We start from the raw sequence: 27,721 nt of genomic DNA, 5'->3' as shown, positions 1-27,721 counted from the left end.
CTCTATAAGTAAAGAGTAAAGCTAATCTACTACTTTGTCCTTGAGGAATAGAAGGCAAAAGAGGAGATGCTGACCAAATTTCCTAGTTAATTTTCAGGGTAGAAGGACAGAGACTGGATCACTATTTTAATTCCTTAGCTATTTAGTAAGACTTTGTTTATTCTAAACACTGGGCTACACAGCTAGTAGGATATAAAAAACATGAGAAAAATGTATATCTGCCCTTGATGTATTCATAAGCAAACTGATTCAAAATGACATTTTAAAATATGCACAGTAATTAATTCTTCTCTTATATTCATAATATATCATCTGTATGTTTGCAGAACACTTTATTATAAAAATAATAAATATGAGGATACTAAGAAACTTCAGGGAATTACATTTTTAAAATCGTCCTTGGCTGGGCACGGTGGCTCACGCCTATAATCCCAGCACTTTGGGAGCTGCGGTGGGTGGATCATGAGGCCAAGAGATTGAGACCATCCTGGTCAACATGGTGAAACCCCGTTTCTACTAAAAATACAAAAATTAGCTGGGCATGGTGGCGCATGCCTGTAGTCCCAGCCACTCGGGAGGCTGAGGCAGGAGAATTGCTTGAACCCACGAGGCGGAGGTTGCAGTGAGCCAAGATCGTGCCATTGCAGTCCAGCCTGGATAACAAGAGCAAAACTCCATCTCAAAAAAATAAAAATAAAAAATTGTCCTTATTCAATACTTTGCAAAGATAATGATATTCATAATGATGACCAGAGGAATAAGTATCCTAAAGATTTAACATTTTTTAAAAAATCAAACACAGAGGTATGGTGAGGGGTGGGGGCCCAGAGGAGAGACAGTGCAGAGGGTGGGTGGAGTGGGGGCGGGAGGTTGGGGAGGGATAACACTGGGAGAAATGGCTGATGTAGGTGATGGGTGGATGGAGACAGCAAACCACCACGGCATGTGTGTACCTGTGCAACAATTCTGCAAGATCTAGACATGTACCCCAGAACTTAAAGCACAATAAAAAAAAAGTAAAAACAAAACAGCATACTCAAGAATAAAAAGCTGAAAGCTTTTCTTCTAAGATCAAGAACGAGACAAGAATGCCCACTCTGCCACCTCTATTCAACATGACACTAGAAGTCATAGCCAGAACAATCAGACAAGAAAAATAATTAAAAGGCATCCAAATAAAAAATATAAGTAAAAAAAAAATGCTAAATTGGCCAGGCACAGTGGCTCATTCCTATAATCCCAGCACTTTGGGAGGCTGAAATGGGTGGATCACTTGAGGTCAGGAGTTTGACACCAGAATGGCCAACATGATGAAACCCCATCTCTACTAAAAATGTAAAAATTAGCCAGGCATAGTGGTGTGCACCTGTAGGGACAACTACTGAGGAGGCTGAGGCAGGAAAATTGCTTGGAGGTTACAGTTACCTGAGATCATGCCACTGCGCTCCAGCCTGGGCAACAGAGTGAGACTCCATCTAAAAAATAAAAAAATAAAATAAAAATAAAAATAAACATAAACACTAAATTATGTTTAGTGTAATATTAGAATAAAATCTAGAGTCTTTAAAATGAGAATCCAAGAATTAATCAAATGTATCAGTTTCAGAAAAAAATCTGCAATTTTGTATTAACACTGCTTATGTAATTCATAGGGCATTTTATTAAATCAGATAATTACCTCTTGCTTTGATAGTATGTAAAAATTTTATTGTTAGTTTACTAAAATCATATTTTCCTCAATTCTTAAAGGATGCACATGTCATGAAAGAAAAGAAAACCAACAAGCAGGGACATTTTCTGTGTGATCAAATAAATAGCCTCTGTTGTAGGATATTTGTTCTAATAAATGTACAGGCCTTTGGAAGAGCTCAGGTATACTCCAAATAACAACTGGAGTCTTGAAATCCATTCATGCCGTTCTCTGTGTTTCCGGGTCTGTCTTCATCATTGAGAGTTTACATGGGCATAGCATAAGCACAATTAGCATAACCACTGATCACATGATCTGAGCCAATACAGTATGGCCTATGATTTCCTCAAGAATCTTCAAGACTGTGTTCCTTTTGATGCCCTATACAACATAGCTTTTTCATCAAACTTGTAAGAACTGAAAAACTAGTGGTCTCAGAGTCATTTCAAAGCAGGAGAAGTGGTAGGATGCCATGATGCACTTGCACTGGACAGATGAAGACAGAACACTCTCATCAAACGATAATTTCTGGAATGGCTTGGACTCTCATAGCAGTAGTAGTGTATGGAACCACTGGTTCTAGAAAACTGGTCATCTGACACCCTCCATTTGAGGAGTGAGTTCTCACACTTGTCATGTTAAAACTTGGGACTACATTTCTAAGATCCTTGTTCTTACCATTGACTAATTCCATCCTGTTCGTCAATGTCACAGTCATTATCTTTTTACTCCTCTATATGCCAAAAAGAGGTGAAAGAGCTTAGTTTGATTTTTTACTGATCCACAATTAACCTGAAGAATACAGGCATACCTCAGAAATTGTGTGGTTTCAGTTTCAGACCACTAAAATGAAGCAAATATTGCAATAAAGTGAGTCACATGAATTTTCTAGTTTCCCAGTGCATGTAAAAATGTGTTTACACTATATAATAGTGAGTTAAGTGTGCAATGGCATTATGCAAAAAAGGGCATACCTTAATTTAAAATATTGTTAAAAATGCTTGAGGTCATCTCAGTCTTCAGTGAGTTGTAATCTTTTTGCCGGTTTTGGGTATTGCTTCAATGTTGATGGCTGTTGACTGGTCAGGTGGGTGGTTGCTGAAGTTTGGGATGGTTGTGGCAATTTCTGAAGACACCAGTGAAACTCACCACACAGATTTACTCTTCATTAAAGAGTTATCTGTAACATGCAATGCTGTTTGGTAGCATTTTACCCATAGTAGAACGTCTTTCGAAATTGAAGTAAATCTTCTCAAAATCTGCAGCTGCTTTGCCAACTAAATTAATGTAATATTCTAAATCCTTTGTTGTCATTTCAACAATATTCACAGCGTCATTCCACCTCAAGAAACCACTTTCTTTGCTTGTCCACAAAAAGCAACTCCTCATTCATTAAAATGTTATCATGAGATTGCAGCAATTCAATCACATCTTCAAGCTCCGCTTCTAATTCTTATTGTCCTGCCATTTGTACTACATCTGCAGGTACTTCCTCCACTGAAGTCCTGAACTTCTCAAAGTTCTCCATAAGGCTTGTAATCAACTTCCTCCAAACTCCTGTTAAGGTTAATAATTTGACATCCTCCTATGAATCATGAATGTTCTTTGTGGCATTTAGTATGATGAGTCATTTTCAGAAGGTTTCCTATTTACTGAGATCCATCAGAGGAATTCCTATTTATGGCAGTGATAGCCTTATAAAATGTATTTCTGAAATAATAAGATTACACATTGATCCATAGGCTGCAGAATAGATGTTGTGCTAGTAGGTATGAAAACAACATTAATCTTCTTGCATCAGAGCTTTATCAGAGCTCTTGGGTGACCCAGTATATTCTCAATGAGTGGTAATATTTTAAAAGAAAATTATATTTCTGAGCAGTAGATCTCAACAGTGGGCTTAAACTACAGCATGTTAACCATGCTGTAAGCAGATATGCTGCCACCAGGCTTTGTTGTTCCATTCATAGAGAACAAGTGCCACAGGGTTAGCATAATTCTTAAGGGCCCTAGAAATTTTGGAATGGTAAATGAGCATTGGCTTCAAATTAAAGTCACCAACTTCATTAGCTCCTAACAAGAAAGTCAGCTTGTTTTTTGAAGCTTTGAAGCCAGGCATTGACACTGTTTTATATACATTGAAAATATATTTTTTTTCATGTAGCCACCTTTACCAATTATCTTAGCTAAATCTTCTGGGTGACTTGCTGCAGCTTCCATATTAGCATTTGCTCTGTGACTCTGCACTTTTATGTTACAGAAACCATTTCTCTCCTTAAACCTCACGAAACAACGACTACTATCATCCATCTTTTCTTCTGCAGCTTCTTCCCCTCTCTCAGGCTTCATAGAATTGAAGAGTTACGGTCTTGCTCTGGATTAGGCTTTGGCCTTTGGGAATGTTGTGGCTGGTTTGATCTCCTATCCAGACCACTCAGACTTTCTCCGAATCAGCAATAAAGGCTGTTTTGCTTTCTTACTCTTTGTGTGTTCACTGAAGTCGCACTTTTAATTTCCTGGGGAACTTTCCCTTTGCATTTGCAACTTGGCTAACCGGCGCAAGAGGTCTAGCTCTCGGTCTATCACAGATTGCCACACGCATTCCTTACCCAGTTTCATCATTTCTAGCTTTGGATTTAAAATGAAAGGTGTGGTTCTTGCTTTCACTACAGGCCATTGTAGGGATGGTCAAATTTCAATATTGTTGTGTCTCAAGGAAGAAGGAAGCCCAAGAAGAGGGAGAGAGAGAGGAAAGGCTGGTCTGTGGAGCAGTCATACCACACACAACATTTATCAATTAAATTCTACCTTTTATATGCGTGCAGTAAATGCATCCACAAAAATTACAACAGTAATATCAAAGATCACTGATCGTAGATTGCCATAACAGATAAAACAATAATGAAAAGTTCTGACTTATAGACAGAGTTACCAAAACTGTGACAGAGACACAAAAAGAGCACACGCTGTTGGAAAAGTGGCACAGACAGACTTGCCCAAAGCAGAGTTGCCACAAACATTTTATTTACAAAAACCACAATTTCTGCAAAGCGCAATAAAGTGAAGTGTAATGAAATACAGTATGTCTGTATTTGAGTCAGATGACAGAATCATACTTCCTAGAAATTGGCCACATGTCAGGCCAACATGGCAAAACCCCATCTCTACTAAAAATATAAAAATTAGCCGGGCATGGTGGTGTGCACCTGTAGTGACAGCTACTGAGGAGGCTGAGGCAGGAGAATTGCTTGAACCTACAATGTGGAGGTTACAGTTAGCTGAGATCACGCCACTGCACTCCAGCCTGGGCAACAGAGTGAACCTGGAATATGTGGCAAATGAAACTGCTAAAAAGATTTTAAGGTAAGATGATTTTTAAGATGGAATTGTTTTAGAAAGCAAACGAAATCGCAGGGAGATAGCCAAGGAACACATTGTGAGAGCTGAACAGAAGCCATGCATGGGGTGCTCTGACCTAGGAATCTGGATGAAACTGGGGAGGCATTCAGAAACAATAGCCACGTTTTTATTTTGGTCATAGAGACTCAGGTGTGCAATGAAAGCTCCAAAGAGATTTCAAGTACCGTGAAAGGCAGCCCCTGACAGTCTATGCTCGCCTCTCATTTTTGTGGAAATGGCACTCCAGTAGGATTCCCAGTCACTTTGATAACTGCTGTGGTCGGTCCCCTCTTCACCCGCCATATGGAGTATTTCATTTTTCCGTGTTAACACAGCTGATTGTCCCTAATGAGCCCTTTGCTATCAATATGGTTCTTTATTAGCCACCTCTAAAGGGTTGACTTTAACATAAATATAGTCTCAGATGATGTTTTTTAGCGTATTATTGTAGCTTATTGTCCCTTATACAGCCAGCTTCAAGAGTTTGACTGAATTGCTACAGCTCTTATGTAGCTCAGTGTTTGATGCTAGACTGGTATGGGGGTCTCAATTACTGAGAGAGTAAATAAGAAGTAGGCTTTTTTTTTCTGCTCCTGATGATGGTTTTTCTTATTGGAGAGAAAAACCACCTCTGAATTAATGGGGACACTATAAGAAGGAATAATGAGGTCATAATTCGCAGCAGAGTCACCCTCTGCTTTGACTCCCTGTGCGCTTTCATGCGATGAAGAGTTAAGAAGATTTATTGAGGGCCGAATATGTCAGTTTTGTAAAATAACACAATCTGCGGTAAATGGTTTTAAAAAGAAAGTTGTCGAAGCTGTTTTCGGTCAAGTTTACGTTCCTTCATCAAGCAAAATCCAGGTGTTTGCCATCAAAAGCTTTAATCCATATTCTTTTGACATATTTTCCTAATTTAGGTACAGATTACCATTTTACCTCAGAGAAATGAAGTGTCAGCACAATTAATTAAAACAATTGATTTGTTGTTTAAGAAGAAAAATAAGAAAGCGTTAATTAGGCCCCACTGCACACATATTTCTGAATCACAATTAAAAATGAAAATAGGATACCGAAACAGTCGTATAAAATATAGGTAAATCTGTGTTGGTGATACTTAATTCCATGCAGAAAACAAGGTTATATTTGTTTATTTGTTTCAAACCACACAGGAGATAGTTGGAGTTCTTGAGGAAGTCAATAAATAGCACCCTTCTTCTCCACTCAAGTTCTGAAATAAAAAGCAAAACAGATGGAGACAGAATATCACCTTTATTATTGCTACAGCTGATCATTTTGAAGAATGTGACTCACACTTTCAAGCATGTGGGCTGAAATTTACAGCATGGAGAGGTCATCTGAGAGGGTCCACATTCTGTAGGAAGCACAGCTCTTTAGAGAGAGGAAGATAATGTGAGAGCTGGACAGTGAGGGGATGAGGGAGAGAGAGGAAAAAGAAGATATGGTGATACGCAAGCTCACGCGCCCAATTTTCCTTCCCAACTTTCCATGTAAATGCGTGTCTGGAGTGGAATGGAAAGGAGAGCTTACAGTGTTACGTTAATGGAACTCACCACATATGCAAAGACAAGAGTAGGGAAAGAAGCTTTTCCCCATAAAGATATGCTTAGTAGAAATAAAAGGCGATAGAATACAAAGTACAAAAATATAATAAAGTTAAAAAAAATCCTGGGTTTAATTCTTTACCTGAATTAATATTCATAAAGACAGCCCACAGAAACCTACACATATATAGTAATGAGTAGAGCATTCTCCACAGGAAAGAGTTACCAAAGCTTGAAGCAACTGCCAGAAATCTCCACTTAAAACAATGGGTAAAGAATAATTGGGGGATTGGCTGAGTGCCATGGCTCTTGCCTGTAATACCAGCACTTTGGGAAGCCGAGGCAGGTGGATCACGAGGTCAAGAGATTGAGACCATCCTGGCTAATGTGGTGAAACTCCATCTCCACTAAAAACACAAAAATTAGCCGGGTTTGGCAGTGTGCACCTGTAGTCCCAACTACTCGGAAGGCTGAGGCAGGAGAATCACTTGAACCCTGGAGGTAGAGGTTAGAGAGAGCCAAGATCATGCCACTGCACTCCAGCCTGGGCAACAGGGAGACCCCGTCTCAAAAAAGAAAAAGAAAAAAAAAAAAAAAGAAAGAAAGAAAAGAAAGAAAGAAAAAAAAAAATGAATAGTAGGGGATTTACACCAGAGCCATATGCCTTTCATTCCCCAGGGCTTAGGGACAGGGCTCCAAACTGTAGAGGGCAGAGCAACTTCGTTCTCCACCGAAGTCATCCCCAAGAAAATTGCCCCTCAACCTCATGTCCACACTCCACCAGCCACTTCAACTCTGGTTTCAACATTAAATTAGCCCTATCTTTTTAAATAAAGAATTGCATTCAACATTTCTACAAAGGCTCCTTCTTAGACTGCCTGTCATATATTCTCAAAAATAATAGGACATGGCAAATATCTAAAAAAGTATTTTACCATATGGAAAATTCTGCTGCCCAAGATTCACACATGATGCAAGCCTTCTAACAACAATCAAAAGTTATTTATGCCCCAATCATGAGACGAGAACATACCCAGCCATATCATGTAACCACGTGGTATTAATTTTTGCAGAGAGTAGAAATGATTTTGCTAAAGATGTTGATGGGGCATGGAATTCTCTCATGCTTTTCATCCATTATCATCTGTTCTTGGTTCTTCCATTGACATCAACCCTTTGACTTCCAGGATAGCTAGCAGTAGGAGGCACTGTGGCATGTAGCAGAAATAGCCTTCAAAATCGCCACTCTTCAGGCCAGACATTCTAGAGATACTGTACTGACTACTGGGAAGCCAGTCCTGCATGTTGGAAGCATTTCAGTGCAAAAGTGAAGCAGACACATCCAACAGATGTCAAGTGTCCTAGTTCTAAAACAATTTTAAGAAGGAGTCTGTGATGGGATTTACCCAGGAGTTGTAGAGCACAACATATTTGAAGAGGCTGCTCAGTATCCAGATGGTCATCTTCAAGACATACAACTTTCCTGTATTAGTCAGGGTTATCTAGAGTAAAAAACCAATAAGAAATGCATATATGAATGCAAATACACACGTATGTATAGAGAGAGGGAGGGACAGAGAGATTCATTTTAAGGAATTGGTTCGTGATTGTGGAAGCTTGCAAGTCCAAAATCTGTAGAGTAGGACATCAGGCCGGAGACCCAGAGGAGCTGTAGCTTGAGTCTGCAGGCCATCTGCTGGCAGAATTCTCAGAAAATCTCACTTTATGGGTTTATGGAGGCATTTATACAACATTCCATTCTCAAAATGGATCTCAACATATTATGTGTATCATTTGCTTCTGGGAATGCCACCTAGCTCCTTTGCAAACACCTGATTCATTTGAACAACCACGTTCATTGAACACTTCTATGTGTCAGGTAATTGACAGTCATCTGATGATTGCAAACAAAACTATGACAGGATGAAGTCGACATTTGGAAAGACAACTCAGGCATCAGTTCAGATGAGGTGACATCATCATTGCCAAAAATGAAATACGATTCGTGCATGAAATGCAACTCCTATTTTTTCTCAAGTGTTTATTCCCTAAACAAAAGACTTAAAAACAAGCAGCCATTAATTTTTCTCCTCGTGTTTGTCTTCATTTACACATTTGGAGCACATGTTTAAGTTGGTGTAGTTTCAGGCCAGATGTAATTTTATTATTTCAAAGTATAAAAAGCAAATGCAGCACACAGGAAAAACTCTCGGTTGTTAATTCCCATATGGACTTCCTGAGAGTGTGTGCCTGATCGCTCAGGGGCTGGTGTGGCATGGAGCTCCCCAGCACCCCACATAATTGCTCTGTCTCTCTCAAAATCCACATTGTGCAGGAATGTTGACATCTTTCATTCGAAAAAGAAACTCTGTAAAGGGAACAATGCTTTCAGATGAGGAAAATGCCAATACTGAAATTCTAACTGAAGTTTACATTTTTTTTTTTGCTCTGCCAGAGATTCACATATGATGCAAGCCTTCTAACAACAATTAAAACTTATTTATGTCCTTCTTTTGCCATATATTTGCTAATAAGTCAATGTATCAAGAAAGTTATAGTGAAGTCATGAATTGCACGTAGGAGATAAAATGCTTATTCTCACTACATATACAAACATGGAAGAGCAGTTTTACCTTAAGTTTCCCTAGTTCTCCATGTTTATAATCACTGGGCATAGAAAACATGAAAATCATCTCAATGTGCATATGTAGGCATGTATTTTATCATGTAAGCACATATCTGATCATGTCAACACATTAAACAGTAACTTAAAGTGTGTGGCACATAGTCTGATTACGCTGAATATAAAGAATAATTTAAACCTTATGTATTTTTTTTTCTGCAAGGGCTCAAAGCTACATATGCTTACAGTGCCTGCAATCGTGTGTGTTATTGAATTTTCTAATGTATCTTAAACATTGAGTTGGGGGGTTAAGTTATAAAAGGAAAAATAAAATGAATTCTTATTTTTAAAGTACATATTTTCAAGTGTACATACAAGTCTGCTTATATTTAAGCCATACTATGTATTAGAATGAGCATGCTCTTACGCAAAGAAATTGAGTGTGTAAACAATCATAGCCCAAAGTTTCCCAGTATTATGTGAAACTATTGTTTTGTTTTCCATATACTTCCCAAATTTGCTTATGCTATTTCCTCCTATTGAAATGATTTTTTCTTGCTCTTTTCTGAATATCCAAACATAGTTCAACTCAAATGCCACCTTCTCTAATACTTACTCCTACCACCGTGGTACTTAATCTCTTCTTTAAATTTCAGTAACCTTTCAGCTCTATTCTTTTAAGAGTACTTACAACACTGCTCCTTGTGTTACTTTATTTTCATCCTTAGAAGACCAATCCTTGAAGGCAGGATCTCAATCATTCAGCAGAGTGCCCTTTATCTAACAGATAAAAGTAAATATTTGTTAACATAATGAGTTAATGTGTAAGGATTTAGAAAAATCCCTGAAGAAATCCAAAAGCCAGCTCTAGAATGTGAATATCTCTAGAAATGTTAAGAGTACCAGGTTGCCTCTGCCTAAATTGTAATATTCAAATAGTCCTATTTTTAAAATAAACTGAATACAAAAACCTTAGGAATTAAGGGGAATCAGATAGGAGTGGGATTCTAATTATATGAATTGCATTTTTTTTCATTCCCATGGCTTTACAGATCTGTGCCCAACATCACTGATGTTGAAGAAAGTGATTTTACTTTTGCTGATTTTAACAGAAGTATGTCCTAAATATTCATCATTAAAAATCACAAATAATGAGCTTATTGAAGAATAAATCTTGAGAAACAAATGAATTACATATAACAGCAGTGCCGTTATTAGACTAGGAGAAGTGATTTTGAAATACAACAAATAGATGCAATCCTAAAATGTATTGTGTCTGATATATCTCTGTGACTGATTGCTATCTCATTCATTTTTATTCCACAAGTATTTATTGAGTACCTATTGTAAGTCTGGCTCCCTTCTAATTGCTGAGGAGACAATGATAAACACAAATCCCTGCACCCTGTAGACAGATGCATATTAAATCAGGGGCTGTAAATACTAAAAAGAAATAAAAGAATTATGAAAGTCCAATGATATGGTTTGGCTGTGTCCTCACCCAAATCTCGTCTTGAACTCTGTAGCTCTCATAATTACCATGTGATGTGCGAGGGACCCAGTGGGAGATAATCGAATCATGGGGGCGTCTTCCCCCACACTGTTCTTGTGGTTGTAAGTCTCACCAGATCTGGTGGTTTTATAAGGGGTTTCCCTTTCACTTGGCTCACATTCTCTCTTTCCTGCCACCATGTAAGATGTGCTTTTTGCCTTCTGCCATGACTGTGAGGCCTCCCAGACATGTGGAACTCTGAGTCCATTAAACCTTTTTGTCTTTATAAATCACCCAGTCTTGGGTATGTCTTCACTAGCAGCGTGAGAACAGGCTACTACATGTGGTATGAAATTTTATATATGGCTATCAGAAAAGACCTCTATGATATATTATTTGAGCTGAGCCTTGAAGGAAGGAATGGTGGGAGCCACGTGAATATCCAAAGAAGAGCTCTCCAGACCGAACTAGGGGAATAACAAGTGCAAATGCCCTGAGGCAGGAATGTTATTATAAAATTTGAGCAAAAATGTAAGAAGGTCATTAGAGTGAACGAGGAGACAGCGGCAGGAGAAACAATGAAAAAGTAAGGTAAGCGAATCATGTAGGGCCTTTAAAAGCTCTGGCTAAGATTCAAGATTTTATTCTGAGTGTGATGAGAAATGGTTGGGATCTGAGTAGTGGGCATATATAATTTGGCTCTAGCATTAAAAGAATCACTCTGGCTTCTGTGTGAAGAACAGCTTAGGCTAAGTGTGGTGATAATGAGTGAGAATGAAGCATGGAAGCCACTGAGGCTGGGATGACAATAATCCAGGCAAGAGGTGCCTTGTGTTAGGGTGGCATCTGTGGGGGTGGTGAGAAGTGGCTGCATTGTGGTGTATTTTAAGTTACAGTGAAGGTCAAATTATTATACAAGGCTTTACTAAGTAAGATTCCACCAGATGTAAAGAAGAGTGTTTTTTTTTTGAGAGGACTTCATTCTATCATATTTATAATGGTAATTATTCTCACAGTTACTCTCTAGGGAGCTCATCTGTTAGGATTAACCCCATCTTTCAGAGAGGCCTGGGTGACATGCTTTGTGTCACAAGTCAAGACAGATCCCAGAGCTCCAAAGCTGCTGTTCCCTCTACTACATTTCACATTTTGTTCTCAGTTTTCTTCTGCATATTCAAGAGGAGTTTTAATTTAAAATATGTAAAGTATTTTTAGCATGAGGAAAAATTCTGAATATCGACCTAAATGGTTAGCTTCATAAAAAAAATTGTTAGCATCTTATTTTCAAAAGATTTGTGTAGTGATTTTAGCAGTGTGTTGCATTTTTCAGTCTGAAAACAAACATGCAATAATTCATTTCTGAACAATTGTAGCAATCATGTTCTATGGGGAAAATATATCCTATTAGTGATATTTTCTGTGTTGTCTTGTTTCTAACATGTATGTTTAAAACATAAATATTATTAAAAGCATGCTTAAAGATACCAGTTAACAAACTGTTTCTAGGAGAAAAAGTCTAAGTTTATTGTTACTCCTGATCACTCACATATTTGTTTATTCTGAATTATTAACTAATGACCTATTTTAAAAATTCTGAAGCATATTTCAGTTATTGTGTATTTACAGCATTCTAAAACAGTAACCAATCAGCTAACAAATTTTATTGCAATGATTTTATCATGCTAGAGAATACTTTTTTTATTTTAATATTTGAGTTCTAACCAATTCATTTCTTCTTGTACTTGAATAATAATTTAAGGGATTCTTGGAGATTCTTAGCTGCTTTTATATTTAGAATGCTAGAACACGATGCAAATACCCTCACTTTAATCAGGAAATATGGACACTGACATTAAAAAAGTCTTCCCCCTCACATACTTGTGAGTCATTTTTTCTCTACAAGATTCTTTTCTGCATATTTTTACTAGACCCACACCTCACGCAAATAGACTCTCAGCCTCTTGAGTCAGGCATTCATTTATTTCTTTTCCTTACCCCCTTCCTCTGAAACTCAAAGACAATTTAATGCACTGTGTGTTTATTGACAGCCCCCAAAATGCATGATATTCTGACTCAATGGTACAAAGAATAACAGATAATTGGAAACAATCCTTGGTTTCTGAGGACCTAACTCCTAAATAATCATTCAAGTGAAATAATCTAGGAAAGGAAAAACCTGCCACTAGTCTTGAGAGGTTAAATAATTTATAACTGGTGACTCCCACTGACTGCTTATTCTCTACGAAAAAAAAAAAAGAAGGCATTTTTCTCAGGTGTCCACAGAGAATTGTTTAACCTTTCCTCTGTCAGCAAAGATGAGTTCTGTCATCTCTTTCAAGGTATTTTCTCTTAGATCCTTCTTTTCATTTCGGTCCTCAGCGTTGTGCTAATCCTTGATCATAGGGGAATTTGCAAATGTAAGTATAGGAGATAGAAGAGTGTAAGAAGTAGAATTAAGAACTTGTTAAAATACAGAAAGGAACTGTCTCTGTGTAAGTATGGATAGTTACCAAGAGCAATCAAGATGGCACCGCATCTCTCATTGGTTATATGCTAGGTTTCCTTCCAATGAAAGAAGAACAAGTGACTTTTTTTTTTTTTTGCCCAAGATGATGCTATAATGGATGAATATAGATTTGCTAAAAGTAGAATGGAATAATTTATACTGTCAGAGTTATTGGTGCTCAACCCTATTTCTTTGGAAATTGCATTTGTTGAAAGTCTGGCATGCTTAAACCCTGATTTCAAATTTTAGATGTTTTCAAACATTATGTAAGAGTAGAAATTGAACTGTATCATCCTCTGTCTTCTATTTAGTGTTGTGCTGTTCTGCTTCCAATAAGTATCATAAATATGATGAGAGACTATAATGAAATGGGTATTTGGTTGTTTTGTTAGGTTCCAAAGTTCAGAATTTTCTAATCCCATTAACAATAATGGAAAAAAATACTCTGCCACTCAATACCACAAATATCTCAAATATTTAAGTTTACTAAGCTTATAATTAGCATAAGAAATGTTTTCTCACAGAGTTTCAAGACCACAACCAAATAATTTTTCTTGAAATTATAGAAAAAAATCTAAGAACATAATATAAAAATAACGTTATCTTTTTATAATATACAGTGAATTTTATTTGTAGTGTTAATTTTATGAGCAAACTATTTTTAAATATACTGCTACATTATATATAATAAACATTGTGTATTGTGCATAACAAAAAATAAATGTTGATGGTTTTTGCATAATACACATTGTTAAAGGTATGATTTTTATTATCTGAAATTGTAAGATTTAAATTTGCATAGCAAATTTAAGTTCACTGTCACTATTTGTTGCCATAGAATTTATGAAAGAAAGTACAAAATACACTAAAAAGGAAAGAAAATCTGTTGTTTTTCTGTCCAATAAATCTTTCTTCCTAGATATAGAAATGGCTGTTGATTCTATCCCCATCCATGAAATGTGGAAGCCAATAAAGAAATAAGACCTGCCAAATAAAAGGGCACATACACTGTTTATAATAAGCAATGGATACTTAGAGAATGAAGACACAACAGAAAGAGGCAGAGCTGATTTTTGTTCTATTCTCTGTATACAATTTGACATGCCTATTTAGCATACTTCAATAAAAGTGAGCTGAACACTTTAGAGATATTGTAACCCATGAAGAAGAGAAACGTAGAACTGAGCAGCATCAATTCCCAGAAGTTGCTTACGCATTGCTCTAATTTCTTTTCATAGAGAATTTATACACCATATTTAAGGTTTCAGTAAACTCTTTATCTGGAAGCAAGTACAATTCAACAAATTAATAATGTATACTTAAATTTGCTAAGCCATCTATAAATAAATCCATAAGTTCTTAAAAGTCAGGAACTCTCTCAAGCAGTATCACTTGAGTTCTCAATTTAAACCAAAAAAAATTTCAACTTATACTTCAAAATTATTTTTATTGTTAAATATCTGTAGTTTTTGTATAGCAGAACTAAATTCATTTCTGAATATGTTATGGATGGGATATATTATGAATATTCTACTTGTTAAACCACCAAGACAAATGTTATACTTTTACACTATAAAATTTGAATTTATAAACATAATTTACACTCTAGCAAAGCAAATTTGATTTCTCTTTGAAGGAGGAAGACATGTAAATGGTGAGAAATGAGAAAAAAGATGCTAATTGGCTGGCAGTAATGATTCACCATTTAGTTTTTATTGTAAGGCCAAAATAAAACGGTTGGCTTTATATGTTAGGCATGTTCTGTTGTTTATTACAGAAGAATCAGCACTGTTGATATTTACAGGCAATATGCATGTCTGGCCTTGACCTAAAGTTATGCTACAAATAAAATTGTAATTGTTACTTTAATGTAGGTCCTATCAAAACCATCATTTACTCACATTTGAATAGGTTTTTAAAAACTGCTCTTCAATCTTAATAATTTCTGTTGCTAGTACATTATTAACAAAATAACATGTTTTCCTCCAGTGGGCTCAGCGTGTATTACAGGTCGCAGTGTTTAGAATGATGACAATGACAGGAAATATATTGGGATGTTCTAAGCAAAGCACAGGACAATATAAGACAAAAAGATCTCCAGAAACCTGCTTGGAGTTTGAAAGAACTTCCTTGTTTTGGGAAGTCTGAAATAGTCTTAAAGTCTTGTTCAATGATAACAATGAATCTTAAAAGGGAGCAGGAAGGGAGGTGTTGAAACTGCTAAATTCTCTGTCAAAGAATTGTATCAATATTCTATTTCCTTGCTCTTCAGTGAACTCTGTTGATGGGGATTACCCTGTTCATACCTGACATTCACAGCAGAAATTCCTCTGCTTGTATTGGAAATGTACTAGGTGTGAAATAGATTATAGGAGCTATTGAAAGGGTTAGAAGTCACCAAGTAGTCAAGCAATGCTTTTTCCAGCTGCCATTTATACCCATATATTCTACCTCTTTAGAATACCTGCTAAAGAAAATTTACAAAAGACTCATTAAATATATAATTAATAATAGAGGGAAAGGCAGAAGTCAAGATACAGATTTTTACTGTTTTCTGGGGCCGGTTACTAAAATGCAAATGGAAACTAGAAGACAGCATACTAGAGAAATTACCAATCATGTGTTTATAGGAAGAGCAAACAAGAATGAAATTTATACACCATACACAAACCACTTGAACCAAAAGATCTTACTATGAGAACATTTGCACAAGTCTAACTTGGAACTTTGCTTTATATATTTTAGCCCTTTCATTAAAATCTTTGTCCATGTCCAGTGGCATGTATAATGCTGAGATCAATAATACTTTTTCTTCCAGATCTCATTTTCAAGAAATGAAACTTTAGTTAGTACTTTCCTACACAAGCAAGATGATTTACTGATTCTCTGACAATTACACACAGAGCTCATTGTTCTCTGAAATACATACACCAATTTTTTTCCTGAAGACTAGTACATTGTGCTCTGATGGAGCCAGAGACAGGAGAAACCTACCTTATTTCTCAGGTAGGTTAGGTTGAATATAATCCCTGGCAGGTATTGGGAATTCTACTCAACCTATCTGAGAAATAAGTGTAACCAGATTTTAGGTGGCTCTGGGATCATACCACTAAACAGTGTAAGTCGTGTCACGTACATGGTCTTTATGATAAACCATTTCCAAGAATAGCTTTAAACATTGTGAAATGGGAGTATGATAATGAGTCTGACTGTGAAAATCATTATTTTAAAATTTGGGTGTCCTCCTTGTTTTCCTATAAATTTTTGATTATCAATTCAACATTAGTTTATATTTAAAAGTCTACCAAGAAGACTTTTATCTAATATTTTTGGAAGGATATTTTATATTTCCAAAGCATCAATTTGCAAATAGCATAATTCTAGTAAGAAACCTAATTGGTTTTATTTTTCTTTCTACGGGGACTTAACAAAAGACAGCTCTATTGTCATTTATTATGATTTAGGATTCATTAGCACTTTCTTTCCCCAAAAAGCTTCTCCTAAAAACTGATATATACCTAAAAAAACAGCATATAGAGTCTATCCTACACTGAACAAATCTTCAAATAGGTACACTTTAGTCACCTTACATTTTTGCATGTTGTTCTTGCTTACCTATAAACTCACTGAAATTTTACAAACAAGTGAATACTTTACTTTCTCTTGCGATTAGCAAAGGTCTACTCTGATAATTTTTCCAACTGAACTGTTCCTTTAAATTTAAGGGGTTTATTTGGTTGATTCCAACTTCCACAATAAATACAAGATTCTGGAGTTAAGTGTGTCATAGGTACTTCTTTTTCACTCAGGTAAATATCAAATATGAAACAAGTGTTATTTATTTGTAACTGGACCTATGGAGTTTTGAGCGTCACTTCCCTGACTCAAGTTTATATCCACTGCAGATATGGTTAAGAAAAAAATAAATTTGGTTTTCAGTTTCTAAGTCAGTTATATGAATGTATATTATCCATGTCACAAACTGCTGCCCTTGCCACCCAGGGCACTTTCTATCCTCATTTTTCTAGTGCTAAGATATTACTTATAAGAGCCTACAAGGAAGGCAAGTAATTCTACGTTTGTAACACAGTTGAGGTCTTTCTATTACTCTTGAATGGTCAAAATACATCCTTTAATGTGCAGTATAACACAGCATAACACAAAAGCATTTCCTTATTTTCCCCTTCATGGCTTATTCTCTTATTCATCTTAAACAGAAATAAATATCTGATTAAGCTTTTTTTAACATCTAACCATTCTCACATAATTACCTTTAATATGTAATTTTTAAAAAAAATCACTTAAGAATCAAGCAGTTCATTCCTAATAGTTAACTGTAAATTAAACAGCTGATTCCATTTTTTTTAAAAACAAACCAAAAAAACTAAATTTTAAACCCAAACTCAATGTTTCTAAGCAGGGACACCACATATAACTTCAGTTTGCTACTTTCAAGATCAATATTGGGATCAGAGAGTTCCCATTCTATGCTACAATTGGAAGATAAAGACGAATTACTACCAGTGGAAGCGTTGTCCAGAGCTTTAAGCACGAGTGGGTCAAGTTGCACAGTGAACTGTCTAATTAGTGACTGTTGGGCTTAGTGTGCCTGAGACTTCATAAATATATACCCTCCCCACGTTGGATATACGTTCCTCTCTCACACCAAAAAAAAAAAAAAAAACCGAAAAACTTACACCAAAGTTACCTTATTATGTGTTCCCATTTCCAGGAATATGTAGCAAGAATGGACTTTTAAACTTTTATAATAATTTTTTTTTTTACAGTTGTCTTTCTTCATGTTTACTTGATAATCTGGAAAATCTATGTTCCAGGAAATAATGATTTTCTGCCTAAATGTTAAATGCCTAAATAGCCAGAGATCACTTTCAAATACTAAGTAGTAGGAGGACAAGTGAATGTACTCTGCTAGCAGGTGTTTAAATGGTCAGAAATATATAATTAATAATCCTTTACTTTGGGTTTTTATGTGAGTATTGCATGAGTATATCTGAACTGAGCTACTCTTCTGGAATAAGCATACAATGTTGCATTGTTTTCTTTTCCCATGTTTCTGTGTATATGTTACTGTTTCAGTTTCATTTGTCAGCAAAAGTCTGTTTACTAGACTTCCTGTTATTAATTATGGGAAACAGGTTTTCCTGAAATATAGAAGAGACTCTTAACTCTTGTCCAGGCACTTCAAGGCAAGATAATGATGATTCCGTCAATGTTTGTGCAAATCTGGAAACTGAATTTAAATACATTGTTGCTTCACGTAACTTACAACTTCTTATCTCCCATAAGAAAAAACAAGGCAAATAATAAGAAACAAATCACAGCAGCTTCTATCCCTGTTACTAGATACTGAGTAACAACATTGGTTACTTTCTTCATTTGTCACAAGAATTAATGAACAGATTACAATGTGAATCCTGAAATCTAATGGCCCACAAAAATAAGTTGCATAGATCAACACAAATTGTAAAGTGCTGAAAGACAATGAGATGTATTCTAATGTAAATATACTCATAAAAAGACAAAAATACTGACCCGATTATTGGTGTATTACAAAGCTTTTCATATGGAAACATCTGGTCAGTCCCTCTAGCACTGTCTCTCTCTCTCTCTTTGAAATGGTAACAAATATACTTGCATGTATTAAAATCATAAAGGAACCAAAACATCTGGAAGTTTTAGAAGAAAAGCAAAATAGTTATGGGGGAAATTCAGATTAAAAAATGCAGATGTTTAATTGGGCTGTCAGTTTTGTTACGAGGAAATAAGAGCAGAAATAACCAGAAGCCACTGGTGGAAAATTAAAATAGTTTCATGAGCCCTTGCCAAGCTAAAAGCAATGAAATCAGTAACACAATATGGACAGGGGCTTTCTAAACTGAGATCTGAAAATGTTACTATGTGCAATTTTGTAAATTAGCCATTTCCAAAAAATCTTTTTCATTAAAGCACAATAAAAGTTTTTCAGACTCTCCCTTCTCTCTTTGGTCATTAACATTGGGCAGTTATTCGGGGTTTGCTTTCATCAATGACAAGCTCTTCCCCACACCCTGCTCACCCCATTCTAAGACCTTCTAATACTGCTGAGTGGCCAGAAATTACAGATGCAAGAAAAGCTGACAAATGACTGCCAGGCCCCTCCCCCAGTGCCTAGACAGTCAAAGCCCCTGCCAGAACATGCCTGAAAGCAGCGCTCCTACAGACAAAGACACAAAGATTCCATTTTCTCAGTGAAAATAGATTTCATGTGTAAAACACTAGTGAGAAAAATTGAAAGCTGACACATATGTGCAATTTCAGAGAGGCAGGGCTGAATAATTCAAGATTGAAATTGCATTTGATTGCATCAAAGCCTAACAAATGTTGTTTAACCTAAAAGTCTTTTCAGTCTGTAAAAAGACATTCAGTGGCAAGATATTTTATTTTTTTAAGCACACGGCTAAAAAGGAAAAGGAATCTTGAGCCCAGTCGAGAGATGTTGATTATATACTACTGTTGGATTAGGAATTAGCACTGCCTCACATCATAGGGTCTACAAAATAAAGGGGAGAAGTTTTTTTTTTTTTAAATAAACCATTAAATCAGAGGGTTCTGAAAGATAATATTAAATCCTTATGAGTATGTTTCCTATAAAAAGAATCCCCTCCCAGCAGCCCCAGGGTATCATTACTGGAGAGGCAGCGAGTGGTTTATTAGAGATTCAAACGTTGGCATCTGAGCCTTGCCAAGCATGCAAGTTTTAGCTTGTGTGCCCAGGGCCTTGGCTTCTGCAGTCCCTTCTTCTGGCATCTAACAGTGCAGGCCGTATGGTCGGCCTCCACACCGCACCAGGCAGTGTGTAGGTACAAAGGCTAGGACTGGGAGACAAAGAAAGTTTGTCATTTACTAGGAAGATTACGCTTTTTTTCCTGCCTGCTTACATAGTCACCCAAATTCATTCCCTATCATTCTGTTCTTAACAGATAGGCTAAATACTTACAGAAAACTTGGCTTAATATGTTTTAGAAAGTGTTAGATTCTTAACAGGTGAAAGTGTAATTAATAGTAGCTGTCAGGAGTCGTAGACCAAGAAATTGCACTGGGGATGTTTTAATTTAAAAAGAAAGTTTTATAACAATTCTTTAAAAAATTGAAAACACACTTGGTTCTCTCTCATCCCTTTCCAAGCTCCTGAATTTCTTAAATTTCTTTGGTCAATAAGAGGATCAGACAGAGAAAAGAGACTAAGAAATTCCTTTATAATCTAATGAGAGATAATTGAAAGGAAATTGAAAGGAAAGAGAATATTAGGTAAATCCTATGTCTGTTAAATGTTTTATACAAACCCTTTAAATCTCAGAGCCATATTCATGTCAGGATACATTTTCACTATCATTTCCAACCTAAGAAGAATACTGTAGAGTGTTTAAACAAGGTATTTAAAACATTAATTAATAAAACCAATATTTCATATGAGATATTAAATAATGTAAGTGAGTATTCATCTATTTGTTTATCAAATGGGAGCACTGGTTTGGAAATTTGGACTTTTTAGCCCTATTCAGCTGCTCTGTAATCTTAGTGCATTTTCAAGCCTCAGTTTCCCTATCTATAACATGAAGAATTTTGCCCACTGAAGAAAATTGGGGCTAAATCTACAAAGCCGGCACTGACTACAAAATGCTAATATGTGGAGTTGGAGTGTGCAAAACTTTTGCTGTCATTTAAAACCTTTAAGCTTCAGTTCAGCGTATTAATTAGTACAGGAAGTCCCTGGTTAATTCAGTAAAATAAATCAGTCCAAAGCTATGTAATCACTATACCAGAGACCAGTTGATTAGTGTATTTGTTCACTTTTCAGAATGTTTCACATGCCATAAAATCAAATCTGATACTCTGTGACTTTTAATTCCTTAAAGTATATCTGCTTTATTTATTTATATTTAATTTATATGATTGTTTGATGTTAACTCACCCTTCCTTTGTTAGCCATTTCACTACTAAGTTTATGTACACATAATAGCTGAGTGAGCCAGTGTAAACCAGAGTGACCCAGAAATCCAGCCAGAAAATTCGGGCAAGATTATGCCCCTTCCCACACTGCCAAGCTCACTGCCGCTGCCTTGGAAGGCAAGAATAGCAGTGGATGACATGTGAAGCTGTTCAACACACTCTCATGCAGTTTCAGCCAACAGGGTCACTCACACCTCTTCAGCTGAGCTTCCTCAGCCGTCCCTAGAGCTTTCAACACAGAATATCATGGGAAGAAAACATATTGTAATATAGAAAATGTTCAAGAAAATACTGATAGTCCTCTGAAATGTAAGCAATAGAAACACATTCTTAAAGAGAGAATATGTAATCACTAACCTAAGAAGGTCATCAAACACAAATTCTAAGCAGTCTCTTACAGTATTTTTTTAAACAAAATATCAGGATTCTATACTTCAATCTGGAAGAGAAAAGACACAAATTTGTTTGTCTTTGTTTAACCTAATTGAAGGGGAAAAAAAATCACACTGCTTAATCACTTTTAATATTTTCTTATTTGAAAATTTACTAAGATACTAGAAGAAGGATATTAAAATAAAGTTGTATCATTATTATTAGGTAGAAAAATTAGTCTCTTTAGAGATATTGGATGATTAAAAAGCAAATATATTTATATAAGATGTTTGAGAATAAAATCTAGGATTTTATTAATAATTATGTTCATATTTAATGTAATGTTTTAAATGTTTTTACTCATGGGAAATGCATTGAGAGAAAAAGTAGACCTTATATTCAATGAGTATGCCAGAAATATCCAAAACTAGTTTATCTTCTCACTAATCTCTGGTTCTTTGACAAAGCTTATTTATAGAGAGAAAAAACACAAAACAGAAAACAATGTTTTCTGCGACCAAATTAGTAGCCCTAAAAAGGAGAAAATTTATAATGTGAAAAGTTGGCAGATCCCTATGGATTGTTGAACTGGAAAACATCCCCATAAAAGGATAAAAATAAATTTCAGCTAATTTGCTCAGCATGGCCTTTTTGTTTTGTTTTGTTTTGTACAGAGATCCTGGCAAAATTACCCACAATGAATGATGGAAACTGAAGGCAGATTGATTTAAATCTTCAATGACAATTGTACAGAAGTTGAAGAAGCATGTCATGTTTCCAAAGAAGAGTGAGGAGCTTGGTTGGTCATGCCCTAAAATTAGGGCATGATTGAGGTACGTCATTTCTTTTAGTTCTGTCAAAGTGCTTTGCTCTTTCCATTGCAGAGAATTTCTTCTTCTTTTTTTCAATCTCTCTCTCTTCCTCTTCTTCCTCTCATTAGTAGATGTCTTTTATGATTGATGTCATTTACTCTCCTTTCATCAAACGTATGCCACATCACTTAGGCGAACCAGCAGACAGGACACCAAAACACACATTAGAGGGGACTGGCTTCCATGAGACGCTTCGACTGTCTCATCAGAGCACTTGTAATAAGCATCTTGGTGCCACTGAATGCAATGCTGTATTTAAATAATAGCTTTCATCTTCACTCTTTTTAAATATAAAAGTAAACCTTGAAGCCCTTTGAAGGACCTCACTAAACAACATACGTATGAAAATAGATCAGTAAGGCTTTGAGAAGCATTCTTAAGTAAAATCTGTAAAGCATCTTTGCATTTTTTTCAAAAAAGACCTCCAGGTAAATGATGGCTTTTAATAAGACACATGACAATCTCAATTACAAGAATCATTAGTGTGTGCCCTGCGTGCCATTTTATGTTCCCAGCAGGATATATCTTTTCTCATCAAGGGTTTCCAGGGCTGTCTACTGTTCTCTGTGTGTAAAACATATTCAAGTGTTCCCCCAGTGCTGAGCTAATGTTAAAAACGAAGCAAAACAAAACAAAAACCGAGAAAACCTTCGTCAAGTGGTCAGACAGACTGGAACTAGAGGATTATAGGTAAGACGGATAAAATGAAGGGTTGAAAGCTATAATTTCTATTCTCGTGGTGGCAACCACATCAGCTATTGGAGTCAGGCAATTTAAAGATGTGGCTACTGGAGCTCAGAGTCTGGGAGGAAGACACCTCTGCATCTGACAGTGACTCAGGCCCCAGTTTTGAAGATGTGCTGTAGGTGATCCCTTGCTGGATCCATTTCCCAGTTAGTTTCTATTCCTCGCTCCGTTCCTGTGTCCCCACACTTTCCACTTGATTTGATCTCTTTGACCATTCCGTATTTTACCTTCCTTCTCATTCCTCTTTCCCTACCCTTTTGTTTTAACTGTAGTTTCTTGGCCTCTGGCTACTGTTCCGTGCTGGATGTCCCCAGGAATCAGATTAAGTTTAGAAAGGAGGCAGTGCATCCCAGAAGGGCCTGTCCAATCCACTAGTTCATTTTTGAACATGTTGTGTTCTACGTGTGTCAGGAACATTTGTAGATGAAGTAATTTGAGGCATGAATTTTGATAGAATCGGGGACACCAATAAAATGATAAATTTACGTACCTGTCTAATTTGCGTGATATTCACTGGGATCTTGAGAATTCAATTTATAATTTGTCTTTATTCTTATTTTTCATTAGAATTAACAGAATCCCAGAGCTTGTAGAAAATATAGAAACTGTATAATACAACCCTCATATTCAGATGAAGAAAATGAAGCACAAAAAATAATCTGTCCTAAGCCATTCAGCTTGTCTCTAAGTGCTATTGGCTTAATTATAGTTTTCCATATATTTAGACAAGAAAATACTTTCTCAGAAACTGGTTAGGACTGTTTGAGAAGAAATATAATCGTCAAAACATATACACAGTAAAATATAACCATCCATCATTTAACATAGGCAAGAATATGTATTGAATTGCCTGAGTGTGTTATTCACATAGCAAAACTTACTTTGATGGTAAATAAATCTTCTGACTTCTGTATATGTATAACATATATAAACCAGCCAAATTCTGTACATAAATAAATATTATTTTTGGATACCAGTACAATCCCTATTTCACTTTTTTTTTGCATTCCAGTTATTTATTACTTACAGTTCTGTAGTTTTAACCAGAACAAAGGGATTACCCAGAAGAAAAGAAGGTAAGCTATTTCATCAGTTTTGCTGGAGATCAGAAGGTTTTGTTTTCTATTATCAGCTTTGTATTCTTTTAAAAAAAATGAAGGAAAAAAAAATCTCATCTTCTCATTTCTAAGGATTCCCATAAAAATTGGCAGTGGTGAGGTGGGGAGGAAAAGCATTGCCAATAAACAGCTAGATTCTATTACTGGAGGCAATCAGCTTTATTCTACAGAAATATAGTTTGTTCTTGAATGTATAATAGACATAATATTTTTAAAACCAACATATTAAATACACCAGTAAATATTTTTGTTAAGCAAGGCTTTTAAACTTTAAATTATACCCCTAAACTGGCTTTCTAGTTTTCTAAAGAAATAAAGTAATTTTAAAGGAAATAAGCACTCAGATTAATATTTTAAATACCATACAAAAATGTGTGTGGTGATGTTATTGAAAATGAGGATTTTTGAAAACTAAAAAAGCAAAAAGTCATTGCTCCAAAAGCCTTCAAGACTGTCTTAAGATTAGCAATGCAAGTCTTAGATGTATTTAGGAAATATAATTTTATTAGCTTTCTAATTATAAGCGTATTTTGATTCAGATGTTTAAAATATGGTCATCTCTTCAGGCAAAGATGAACATTTTGATGAAATAACAATACTTGAGGTGTTTTCTATTTCCACAATTAAGAGCTAACTGTTATTTTTTCAGATCATATGTTTCAGTCTCAAAATGTTGAGAACACATCTCAATGAAATAAAAATAATCTTTTTTTTTTAAAGAAACCAGAATCATGTGGCAGTCGGCAGGCTTAATTTGTATTTTATGGACTCCAAATTCAGATGAATGTCATCAAGATCTGAATTGTCTCCATGGCTGTCATAATTTAAATAGTAATATCAAAAATATACACTGCTATCATATAATTAATTCTGATATAGAGAAACTTGAATTTTCTTAGCCAAAAAACACACGGGGAAATCATCACAATGAGGATGAACATAAATATTTTTTCTTGGTACTCTATAGACTTCTCTGTAACAGTCGATATGAAGATATCATCAGAGTTTGCAGGTGTAAAGGTATCTATAATCAAATATAGCTGAAATAATGAGGCTTCACACCAACTGCCTTTCCTAGAATCATCACAGACAGGAAGTACAGCTGGGTATCACCTGCCTATATTCCACAAATAGCACTGAAGGACCTAACTCAATGAAACTTGAAATCAGGTTGCACAAAAATACATTATTCCCAATTTCTATTTTCATATTGCTAGATAAATTATAAATTCACAGCAACATTTGTCTTTAGTTTACAAAATCATACTAAATTTTGAGTGACACCTTTAGCCAGGGAACCCTAGAAATATCTTTTGGCTAATAAGTAAAAAGTTCATAATGTGCACTAGAGAAAACATTTCCAGAGCTAATGTAAGAGTTTTCGAAAGACACAATAAAAGGTATATTTTCATCAAACGCTTATATTGTTTAGAAATTGGACTGTGCTTTAGTATTTTATCAACTAATTTTCAATCACAAAGAAAATTTAGAAAGAGATGAAAGAGAAATAAAAGTCTTATTAGGAAGAGTAATTATATAGATAGTAGAATGACTACTTTTTACAAGAAGCAGTAATTTCATAATGTAATGGCCTCCTTTTCAGAAACAAGAAAGTGATTAACAAAGCTAAACATTTACACAGGGCAATGTACCATATAACTCAAAATGCCAGGGCAAAAAATGTTAGTTAATAAATGGAGATTCAATGCTTGTCTGTAATCATTAGTCATAGTTTCTGCACTTAGAAGGAAAACTCTCCCCAGGAGTTGAGAATTAGAGTGGAGGTAGAGATTTTGAGTATGAGAAAAGGGAATTTCATTCATCTTGCAGGGTTACACTGCTATGATGGAAGGCTTTCATTTTTCAAGCAGGAAACATGGAAATTATAGTAACTATGGTCAATTTATATTGGCCTAGAGAACACTTTATTTCTCTCTGGCCCAGAATTTCTCAACAGGTGCCACCATTGATACTTTGGACCAGATAATTCTTTGTCCTTGGAAGATTTGCTGTGCATTGGAGGATGTTTATCAGTATTATTGACTGCTTTCCACTAGATTCCAATAGGACTCCCTCCCACTATGGTGATACCTATATATTGCTGAATGTTCTCTAGAGAACAAAATCTGCTTACACTACTTGTCTAGGCATTTTTGCTTTCTTCATTTATCTTTATGCAAAATGAGTTTTATTGGTCCTTTGCATTAACATTAATAGGAAATTTGCATAGAGAAAACTTATGTATTAAAAGTAGCTCTATACTGCAAACGTTTCTGCAGGACATAAAAATAAGAATCGCACTGGTGCATTCATCTCTTGAAATATTTGCTGTACAATACATATTGAATGCTGAGAGATACTGAATGTAGGCTCATATTTTGTGCCTTGTTTGAAAATTTGCAATGTAAGTAAAGTAAATCGATGTAAAATGCTTGCCTTTGGGCATGAAAAAGTTTTCTTTTGTATTATAGTTAAATATGGTAATATGTTTTTAGAGGTAACTTTCTGTGGCAGTGAACAAAACAAGACCCTACTATAATGATTCCACGTGCAGCTGATTTTAACAGAACAGTAGCCTTCACTGTGCTTTTCCATAAATGTTGGTTTTATCCATGTATTAAAGCACAGGTTTCTTGGGAGAACACCCTAAATAGTGAGAGTGAAAGATAAAATCTGAAGAGAATTTGGAAATCGTCATTGAATGGAGCTCATAAACATGCTAATTATGTCTAAAATTTGGACTGTCAACATTTTTTTAACTAATGATGAGATGGTAGAGAAGTTATTAACTTAATACGCCTCTATGTGTGTGTGTATGTGTGTGTGTGTGTGTGTGTGCGTGTGTGTGTGTGTGTGTGTCTGTCTGTCTGTCTTTTGGTGGAAATAAATTCATAAGAAAGGAAAAAATAGTAGTCACTTGGAAGCCTAGGAGGCAAGTCAATAAAAAAGAAATATCCAGGTAGTATGAAATCTTAAGCTTTACACAATAGAAATAAAAATATTATATGGAATTGAACTATTATTGTTTCAAAAATGGTGAAAATTGTTAAACCAGTAACTTGTAGCTTAGTTTGTCTGTAATAAAAAGCTACATGAACAGTTAAAGATTTATTAAATGTTGGAAGTTTCCCTTCAGTGTATATTTATAAATATCTAATGAGTGTGGGTGTTTGTATTTTTGGCTTCCTCATTGAGCGCCTGGAATGACTGAGCTGATTTGCCCTTTATTCTTTATGACATGGATTTTTTTCCCAAAGTTCCTGAGGATCACTTATTTTCTTTTTATTTATTTATTTATTTATTTAGGGACTGGGTCTCACTCTGTTG

At 35.6% G+C, this 27,721-nt stretch overlaps 1 long non-coding RNA gene across 1 annotated transcript in view; it reads left to right on the top strand.

Moving 5' to 3' along the window:
* Positions 1–27,469, top strand: part of LOC116558651 — a 42,878-nt gene extending 15,409 nt beyond the window's left edge. The window contains exon 2 of the long non-coding RNA XR_004272116.1: positions 22,332–27,469. This is a non-coding gene — a long non-coding RNA (uncharacterized LOC116558651). The remainder of the gene's footprint in view (positions 1–22,331) is intronic.
* The last annotated feature ends 252 nt before the right edge of the window (positions 27,470–27,721 follow it).

The sequence above is a fragment of the Sapajus apella genome, unplaced genomic scaffold (assembly GCF_009761245.1).
Source record: "Sapajus apella isolate SASKATOON/1434 unplaced genomic scaffold, GSC_monkey_1.0 scaffold22, whole genome shotgun sequence".
Lineage (NCBI taxonomy): Eukaryota > Metazoa > Chordata > Mammalia > Primates > Cebidae > Sapajus > Sapajus apella.
Note: the sequence above shows the minus strand (reverse complement) of the source record. Positions and strands in the feature narration are given on the sequence as shown.